This window comes from Gracilinanus agilis, chromosome 1, assembly GCF_016433145.1.
Source record: "Gracilinanus agilis isolate LMUSP501 chromosome 1, AgileGrace, whole genome shotgun sequence".
NCBI classification, from domain to species: Eukaryota; Metazoa; Chordata; class Mammalia; order Didelphimorphia; family Didelphidae; genus Gracilinanus; species Gracilinanus agilis.
Genome location: NC_058130.1, coordinates 670,233,362 through 670,243,787, shown reverse-complemented (window position 1 = coordinate 670,243,787; position 10,426 = coordinate 670,233,362).

Below are 10,426 nucleotides of genomic sequence, written 5' to 3'. Positions count from 1 at the left end.
TCCTGTGGTAGAACTGGAGAAGAAAACCTCAGTCCCGGGGGGGTGGGGAATGCAAATAAGATCTGTCTGGCCATCCTTTGTGGGCAATGGATAGAGTGCCAGGTCTGAAGAAACAAGGACTCATCTTCCTGAGCTCAAGTCTGGCCTCAGACGGTTCCTAGCTGTGTGACCCCAGGCAAGTCCTTTAACAATCCTTGCCTCAGTTTCTTCATTTGTAAAATGAGCTGGAGCCAAAAAAAAAAAGGCAAACCACTCCAGTATCTTTGCTAAGAAACTCCCCGCCCCCCCCAAAGGGTCCTGATGAGTCAAATAAGACTGAAAAGACTGAACAATAAAAGCTCCCGTTTAATCCCCACGTCCCATTCTCTAGTCTTTGCTGCTGTTGAAACCAATATGATTTATGAATATGCTTTCTATACAAAGCAAGGGCATAGATTCATAGCATGGCAAGGGTACTTAGAAGTGAGTGAAAAATCCTAATATATTTGAGAATTGGGGCAGCTGGGTGGCTCAGTGGATTGAGAGTCAGACCTAGTAACAAGAGGTCCTGGGTTCAAATATGACCTCAGACACTTCCTAGCTGGGTGACCCTGGACAATCCACAACCCTCATTGCTTAGCCCTTACAGCTCTTCTGCCTTGGAACCAATACACAGTATTGATTCTAAGATGGAAAGTAAGAAAAAAAAAATATATATATATATGTGTGTGTATATATATATGTATATACACACACATATATATATATTAGACTCTCTATATAGAGATCATCATGCATGACCCTTCCACTTTACAGATGAGGAGACAGAGGCCAAAAGAAGTTAAATAACTTGCCCAAGATCTCACACTAAGTACCCAAGGTATAACTATAAAAATTCTAATAGTAATAGTGATGATGAGAGCTAACCCTGTGCTGTAAGGTTTACATGGTGCTTTATATATGTCACTGCAATCAATACAACCACCCTGGGAGGTAGGTGCTATTATGACTCCCATTTTACAGATGAGGAAACTGAGGCAGACAGAGGTTACATGACGTGCCAGGGTCACACGAAGATTAAGTGCCTGGGATGGGAACGTGTCTTCCTGCCTCCAGACCCAGCGCTCCATCCGCAGCACCATGCTGCCAGCTGTGTTGATAGAATGGAAAATACTGGACGATCAGTCTAGAGTGTAAAATACCAGTTAGGTGACCATCCGTGTCCACCCGACTCATTCTCCCCAGGAGCCTTCTGGCTCGAGTTCCCGCAGTCCGAGGCCGTCTAGCAGGTAAGGTGCTTTTCACCCACGTGATCGGCGCTGGAGTTATTTTTAAAACTGGCGGCCGGGGGGGTTCAGATTACGCGGCAGGACCTGAAAGGGGAGGCTGGGAAATGCCCACTCCTAACTTCATCACGGATCTCAGAGCTGGAAGGGACAATCGGGAGATTATCCTTCCCAGCTCCAGGGCTTCCAGAAGGGTGTCCTCATCCCCCTGGTACAGATGAAGCAACAGAAACTCAAGAGGGATCGAATGACTTCCCTAAAGACAGGCAGCTCGATCAGTGGCAGGGAGCCTCCTCGTGGGTCTGTGTCTGACGGCAGGTGACGACTAGGTTGGTCTATGGGGTGTCCCCCTGGGGGCTCTGCCAGCCTCTCAGGTGAATGAGGAGCCAGGAGACGAGACCGTGAGACCGGGAGGCTCCCGGGGTCCCGTTCCAGCCGCGATCCCTGGCTAGAGGCGTCCGCGTGGTGACCATCTTCAATACGGCAGGTGCTAGGCAGGTTGGGAGTATGTGAGGACACTCCAGCCAGAGAGACAGGGACGCCGTGTTCCAAGCCATTCACCTCAATTCAGTTCTCACGAACGAGCCAGGGTGGTAAGTGGGAGCTGCTCTGGGGAGTCAGAGAACTGACTCAGAGGATGACTGTGATGATATCTGATGTTTTTAGGTCTTTCACTTGTCTCTCCAATAAGACTAGTGACTCTTTGGGGATATGGACTGAATGCTTTGTGGCTTCTGGGTGATCTTATTTCCCTTTCTGGAACTCGGCTTCCTTCTCTATCAAGTAGGGGAGAGGCAGCTAGGAAACTCAGTGGATAGAGAGCCAGGCTGGAAGTTGGGGAGACCCGGGCTCAAATCTGGCCCCAGACACATCCTAGTGACCCTGGGCAAGTCACTTAACCCCACTTGCCCAGCCCTCACCCCTCTTCTGCCATGGAACTGATACCTAGTATTGATTCTAAAACAGAAAGTAAGGGTTTTAAAAAATGATTAGATGGGAGGCAGTGGAGAATTATGGATGGAAGTCTGGGCTTGAGAGGAAGCAAAACCCGAGTTCAAATTCCACTATACAAGTCTCCTAGCTTTGGAACTATGCCCAAAGGGCTATCAAATGGTGCCTACCCTTTGACCCAGCAATACCAGAACTAGGACTGTATCCAGATGAGCTGAGGAAGGTTCAAGAGAGCAGGACCAGGAGACCACTGTACACAGTAACAGTTACCCTGTAAAGACCGTGAAAGGCTTGGCTACTCTGATCAAAACAATGATCCAAGACAATTCCAAAGGACTCAGGATGAAAAAATACCATCTACCTCCAGAGAGCGAACTGAGGAATCCTGACTGAAGATGGAAGCACATTATTTTTTCATTTTCTTTTTTCTTGAGTTTTTAATTTTTTGGTCAATGAGGCTAATACAATATGGAAATATGCTCTGCGTGACTTCAAATGTATAATGAGTGTCATCATAGTGCCTGCCTTCTCAATGGGTGGTGGAGGGGCCGGAGGGAGAAAATTTAGAATTCAAAAAATTTTAAATGAATGTTAAATTTTAAAAAATTGTTATTTTTCTTCAGTTGTGTCTGACTCTTTGAGACCCTGCTTGGGGCTAAGATAGTAGAGTGGTTTGCCATTTCCGTCTCCAGCTCATTCTATACATGAAGAAGGAAGGCCAATTGGGTTAAGTGACTTGCCCAGGGCCTCATAGCTAAAAAATGTCTGTGGCTAAATTGGAACTCAAGAAGATGAGTCTATCTAACTTCAGGCCAAGCATCCTATCCACTGTGCCCTTTAAAACAATTGAAAAAAATAAATGAAGTAAGAATTACTTAGAATAGTTTAAGAAAGAAATTTCCTAGCTGTATGATGCTGGTTAAGTCACTTATCCCCTTTTTCCTCATCTGTAAAGTGGGGATGATAATACCTATTGTAACACTGCAATTTTATTCATAAAGAATTACATAAATATCAGTTACCATTTTTATTAAAGATCTGATAAATGTCTAGTAATCTGCTAAGTCCCTAAAGGATTAGGATCACTGTTTTAGAGCTGAAAGGGACTTTGAAGGCAAGTGAGTCCAGCTCTCTCATTTTACAGATAAAGAAACTGAGGCGAAGAGAGTTCAAATGGTTTACCTGGGGTCATATAGCTAAGCGATGTCTAAGGTATGTTTTGGACTCAGGTCTTCCCAACTCTAAGTCAAATGCCCTATCACTACTCTCCAATGCCTTCTCCTTCTTTTAACAAATAAGGAAACTAAGGCTCAGAAAGTTGAAGTAGCTTGACTAAAACCACACAGAAGAATAGAAATTCATTCCACATCTTAAAGGAGCCATCAGTCTTAATGGAGAGACAAATGAAAGGCTTGAAAACACAAGACATTATTAAAACATAATGACTCACATCTCTGTAGCATGTTAAGGTTGACAAAGCCCTTCTCCTTCAACGGCACTGTGAGGCAATAGCATGTAACTATGGCCATTTTACAAATGAGGAAATGGGGGCTCAGAGAGGCAGTTTATTTGCCTGTGGGTCAACAGCTACCAAGAGTCAGAATCAGGATTCAAACAATTTATACCCAGAGAGCATTTCCCAAGGGAGAGAATTATAGGGGCTGGCATGGCCAGGAAAGGAATTGAGCTGAATCCTGAAGAAAGGTTAGTTTTTGGACGGACATTCTGTGATCAAGGACCACTGTAGTATATTCTCTATTACAGAATCCTGTGCAATGATTCTAGAATTTTGAGACTGTATGATGTGTAATATTAAAGAATTTATTTGCTATCAACATTCCCTTATAAAGAAAAGAAAAACATACCACAAACTGCTGTAATGATTTTGTGTCAAAATGATCCAATAAAATTTCAAAACAGAAAACAACAACAACGATTTTTCTGCAGTTTCTCAAAAACTGCATTTGGTCTCTGGACTCTCCTCTTAGTCCCCCACGCCTGGAGTGTCCCACCCCATACAATCTGGCCCAATCTTTTTACACCTCACTCCCCTCCACTCTCTGATACAATGATCATACTGTCCTTCATCACGTGAGAGACTCACTGTTCTGACTTGGTGCCTCTTTTTACTACTTATCCCTCAAGCCCAGAATACTCTCCCTTCTCTTAAAAAATTTTATTTATTTTTCACATTCATTTCCCGCCCCCTCAAAAATTTGAGCTCTAAATTCTTTCCTTTCCCTGAATCCCTTCTGCACCTGTTGAATGTTCTCCCTTCTCACCTCTGTCTCCTGGTCTCTCTCAAAACTCCGCTCCAATTCTTCTTACTTTGAGGGGCCTCTGCTCCAAGTCTGTCTCCTCTGAAATGATCTTCCATCTGCTCTATGTATACCGTGTATATACTTGGTTATTTACACGTTGTCTCCTTCATTAGAATGTAAGCTCCTTGAGGGCACAGCCTGTGTTTGCCTTTCTTGGTGTCCTTGTACATAGTATCTGCTAAGTACTGACTAAATAATAAATACTAAAAACAGTGTGGGCTGGTCACCCTCCCTCTGTCTTCCCAAGGCATCTCACTCTCCTGTGAACAAAATTAGTCTGGGGAGAGATTATATTGAATGTATGGGGTTTAAGTAGAATAAATAATCTTCTATCTTCTTCTAAGGTACCTCCTTCCTACTCCTTAGTCCTCGGGGAGCCCAAACCCATGGGCAGTATCGTTCTATACGTACAGCAAAGAAAACAGATCACTGGATTTTTGTGTGGGAGGAAGATATTACCAGCATAAGACTTTCTGCTTCTGTGACAGGGAGAGATGAGGAAGAAAGAGGAGGGAGACTGTCTAGAATGCCCACACTTCATGCCTTTTAAGGCAGTGTTTGCCCAATTCCCCAAAGACCTCTTCTTCTGCATGGGAAGGATGGGTTAGAAATTTTTGCCGTTGAAGAATATTTACATTTCTTTCCCTTCTCTGATAATTTCTTCTGCTGAATGATGCTTTTGCTTAAAAGTTGCTGGAACTCTCCTCTGACTTTTCACCATGGGTGCTCTTCACTCAGGAGTGGTCTGTCTCTTTCCTTTGCCAGCCATGCCTCACTAGGACACCATATCTCCACTGGGACCTCTACTCAGCTTGAAGAAAAGTCCGGGGGAAAGGAAGAGAGAATGAACAATGCAGATCCAGGAGAAATCTGCACTGATCAAAATGATTCACTCTGAAATATGAAAATTGTTTCCCAAGCAGAGAAATGTCAAAAGGAAAACTAGATGATATCCAACTTGACAAGCTGGAAGTTTTAATGAAGGATGGGAGAAGGCAGATCTAAGTACCACACCAATCCACCACTGAATTAGAGTGGGCCTTGGCAAGGGGCTCTCTCTAAGCAAGGAAGTTTCTTCTTCCACCCTTCTCAACCACTTTATCAGGAAGTGGAGAAGAATTTTAAGTTCCTTTGGAAAAATAAAATCATCCCAAGTAAAGGAAGCAAAGTCAAGAGAACAATCTACAAAATGATCACAGTAACAAAGAAAAAAAGCCAGAAAGACTTCAGAATTCAGTCTAAGGCCCCTGACTCCAGACGAATGACAGTGAAACATAGCTCCCATTTTTTGGCAAAGAAGTGGGGAAGAACAAGGTATACATAGCCAGAAATGACACCTGCTTTGTTTCGCCTAAATACATTCTTTTGTTTTAAAGGAGGGTTCTATCACTGGTAAATGAAAAATGTTCTTTTTTAAAGGCTTTAATATAAAATATTAATTGTTTAAAAAAGAACATGAAAGTGTTGGCCTACTTAGTCTATAAAGTCTAGCTGTAAATCATCTGTTCACAAACTGTATTAACAAATTCGTCACAGCTCTTCACAAACATGGAAAATCTCATAGCATTTTAAGATGAGAAAAGAAATTATTCGTGCTGTTAATACTGATTCTTAAAATGACCCATTAAGGACTTTTAAATTTTGCTTTTTAAAAAAAGCATCAAATAATATTGGAATTAGAAGAGAATTTAGAGGTCACCTCGTTGAATCTACTGTCCTGTGAGTTTTACAGTACTCCCTATACCTAGCCCCTGCTTGAAGACCTCCAGTGGTGAATGAATGGATGGATGAAGGAAATAGCATTTATTAAATTCTTACCTTGTACCAGGTATGGCTGTAGGCACTGGAGATACAAAGGCAAAAGTGAGACTGGCCCTGTCTTCAAAGAGTTTATATAGCCTAGTAAGGGGAAGCAGCACGTAGAGGGTAATAATGGTGGCAAGGGAAGGGAATTTTGGTCTGAGGAGTCCCAAGTGGGGTAGAGCCCCAAGGGAGCCCAGGCCAGATACTTCCCAGAAGCAGTGGTAGTATTGATCTGATCACTGTTCCCAGGGCAAGAAATGGAAAGTGGGGATAGCTATGGAGAGGGGGTTGTCCTCCTTTAGATACAATGGGGGAATGAGAATAGGGTGACACAATGTTTAGAATGGGGAAACAAAATATGGTTTGGACCACTCAGGCATCATGAGTGAAGGGAATTTTCATTCACTCATTGGCCAGATAAGCATGGAAGGGCAAAGTCCCAAGCAGAATGGGTTAATTCACCCAGGGAGAGAGGTCTGGTCTCTGGTTCTGATGAACGTATTAAGAGAGAGGAAAAATGAAGGTAAGACTTACTGCCTAGGGGGCTGCCCATTTAAATTTGAGAAAGGCCTAGGTTTTTTTTTTTAAATATTATCTACACTTATTTTAAATGGAATCTCTCTATCTCTTATTACTGGACTGTGTCGGTAATACACAGAAATGTTGATGATTTCTGTGGGTTTAGTTTATATTCTGCAACTTTGCTGAAGACGCTCATTATTTCAACTATTTTTTTTAGTTGAATTTCTTTAGTTGATTTTCTAGGATTCTCCAAGTATGCCATCAGGTCATCTGCAAAGAGGGAGAGTTTAGTTTCCTCAGAAAGCTCTAACTTTCTTATGTTGAGCCCTAAATCTGTTTACATTATAAGGTCTACTACAAGTCATCACCACTACTACAAGGCACCATGCCACATGCCACAGTGTGACCATCCCAGGGTGCAGAAGTGGAGGGAAAGATTAGATCATGGATCTGAGGCAGAATTGGGAGTTTGACAAGAGTATTGGTCTCTCAGAATAAGGTAGCCAGGGAGAGAGATGTTGGGGAGGTGGTGACAAGAATTTATTAATCATGAATGAAACATGAGGTTCGATCTCCAAGGGCTATTGTATGCAATTGTTTACATGTTATCTACCCCACTGGACTGTAAGTGCCTTGAAAACAGAGCCTCTTTGCCTTCCTTTGTATTTCCGGAGTTTAAAACAGTGCCTGGCAAATAGTGGGCATTAAAAAATGTTTCCTGACCATTACTGCTGAGTAAGGGAATTCTGGTCTCTTAGAATTCCTGATTTCCTTCAAGGCTCAAATGCTAGCTTCTACATTGGGTCCCTCCTTGTCTCTCCAGCTGCGTGTGCCATCCATTCCAAGGCCACCTTACTTTCTACCTCTCTTATATGTACCTGTATATGTGTCCATGTTGTTTCTGCTGTGAATATCAAGGCAGCTAGGTAGCACAGTGGATTGCACACTGCTCCTGAAGTCAGGAATACCTGGATTCAAATCTGGCCTCAGACACTTACTAAGACTTATTCTGGGAAAAATCACAGAATCTCTGTCTGGATCAATTTCCTCAAGTGTACAGTTGGGAAAATCACCCGGCATCCACCTCTCAGGGAGATGCTATTTATAAATCACTCAGCGCAGTACCTGGCACATAGTAGGTACTTAATGCTTATTCCCTTCCCCATCTAAATTCTTTGAGGGCAGACAATGGTTTTCCTTTTGTCTTTGTAGCTGTAGCATGTAGCACAGTACTGGAATGCAGTAAGCACTTAATAAATGCTTTGTTGATTAATTCTTGGCACTGACTCATAAGTACAAAGAAAGAACTGAGAGCAATACATGCCATAGATACTCAGAGAAGAGAGATCATTTCCTGCTGGGAGAAATGGAATGTTTTAAGGAAGAGGTGGAGAATTTTAAATGAGGTGTGAAGGAAAGAATAAGGGAAGTATTGCTTCCAGGCAGCTAGAGTTAGTGACATGATATGTTTGGTATAGTAGTAAGTGCTGGGTTTTGAGTCAGAGGATCCAGGTTCAAATTTCCTCAGTTTCCTCAATGAGCTGGAGAAGGAAATGGCAAATCGTTCTAGTTATCTCTGACCAGAAAACTCTAAAGGGCATCATGAAGAGTCAGACAATGGAAATGAATGAACAAAAACAACTAGCTCTAGATAAATGGTCTAGGTTCCTAAAATGAAGAACAATAGTAATGTAGCAAGACAAAGGAGTGACTTTGGAGATAGGAAGACCTGGGTTCTGGTCCTGCCTCTGACATATTTTAGCTGTGTGACCATAGGCAAAGAGTTTATAACCTCTTGGTATCTACCACCAGGAGACTTTTGTGGCAGAAATTATTTGTACAGGGAGAGTTTCTCATACCCATGAAATCACAGATCCTGAACTTTTTCCTTACCCCCTCATCCCTCCAAAAAAATTCTACAGCAGGTCAACTTGTGTATTGCAGAATACTGTGTGTCTTCCAGCTTCTGCTAAGGTAGGAACTAGATGCTGCAGAGAAAGATATCTGGGATAAAACCCTATTTGCTGATGGGAAAAATTTATTTAAACACTAGAACTAAGACAGGTAAAAGGACTGTCCATCTTTTAAAGAGACTGAAGAGAGCAGGTGAGCAGGAAATAGATACAAATGACTTGGGTCAAAGGCAAGACCAATGCCCTAAAATCTGAGTTAGAAAGGACTTCTAGGGGTTATCTAGCCCAAACTGTAGCATGAACTGTAGCAGGAACCCACTCTCTCCTTGAGGTAGCCTATTCCACTGCTGGATGGCAAAATTTTTAGGGCAGTGATGGCAAACCTATGACACATATGCCAGCACTGACACATGGAGCCATTTTCGATGACACGTGGTCGCATACAGAAGTATGGGACTGCGTGCCAAGGATGAAACATTTACTGTAGTGTAATGTAGACACTCTGAGCACTATAGATGACAATTCTATCTATATTAATTTATCTATTTTGGTTTATTAAATACAGTTATATATTGCAATTATACATTTTGTTATTTAAACTATAAATATCATGAATATATTTAAACTATAAATATCGCAAAATTATGGGTTTTTTTTTCTTAAAGTGACACACTACCTGAGTTATGCTCGTTTTTTGGGCAAATTTTGACACATCAAGCTCAAAAGGTTGCCCATCACTGTCTTAGGGAGTTTTTTCCTGTCATGGACCAGAAAAATGGCCTCTGCAACTTTTAACTACTCTTCTTAGAATTAGCTTCTGAGACTAAATAAAAGAAATACAATTCTACTCCTTCCACCTGTTTGTTGTTGAGTTGTTTTCAGTTGTGTCTGACCCCAAGTGAGGTCTTCTTGGCAAAGATACTAGAATGGTTTGCTAGTTCTTTCTCCAGTTCATTTTATAGATGAGGAAATGGAGGAAAACAGGGCAAAATGACTTGTCCATGGTCACACAACTAGTAAGAGTCAGAGGTTGGATTTGAACTCAGGAAGATAAGTATTTGTGACTCCAGGCCTGGTACTCTATCCAATGCATCTACCTAGCCACCCAAATGTCTTAATTCAGATACCCCATTCTCTCTTCAAGCTCCCAGTAATTTCACTAACGTACTTTTTTCCAGAGTCAACATCTCCAATTTCTTCATGAAATGCTACAACCTGGTCTTCAGTCCTTTCATCACTGTGGCCATCCTCTTTTTTGTCAACTTCCTGCTCAGAGTAAATGATCCCCTACTACCTTTAAGATCAAATATAAAACCCTCTGTTTGCCTTTTAAGACCCTTCATAATCTTATTTTTTAGTCCTCTTATACCTTACATGTACTCTATCATTCAGTGACACACAAGGCTTTTTATTGTTTCTCCATATCCTGACTCCATGCATTTTTTTTTTTAAACTCTTAGAGTAACAACTCTTAAAACAGAAGGGTAAGGGCTAGGCAATAAGGGTTAAGTGACTCGCCCAGGGACACATCGTTAGGAAGTATCTGAGCTTGGACTTCAGCTCAGATTCATTCTCATTCTCATTCTCTCTCTCTCTCTCTCTCTCTCTCTCTCTCTCTCTCTCTCTCTCTCTCTCTCTCTCTCTCTCTCTC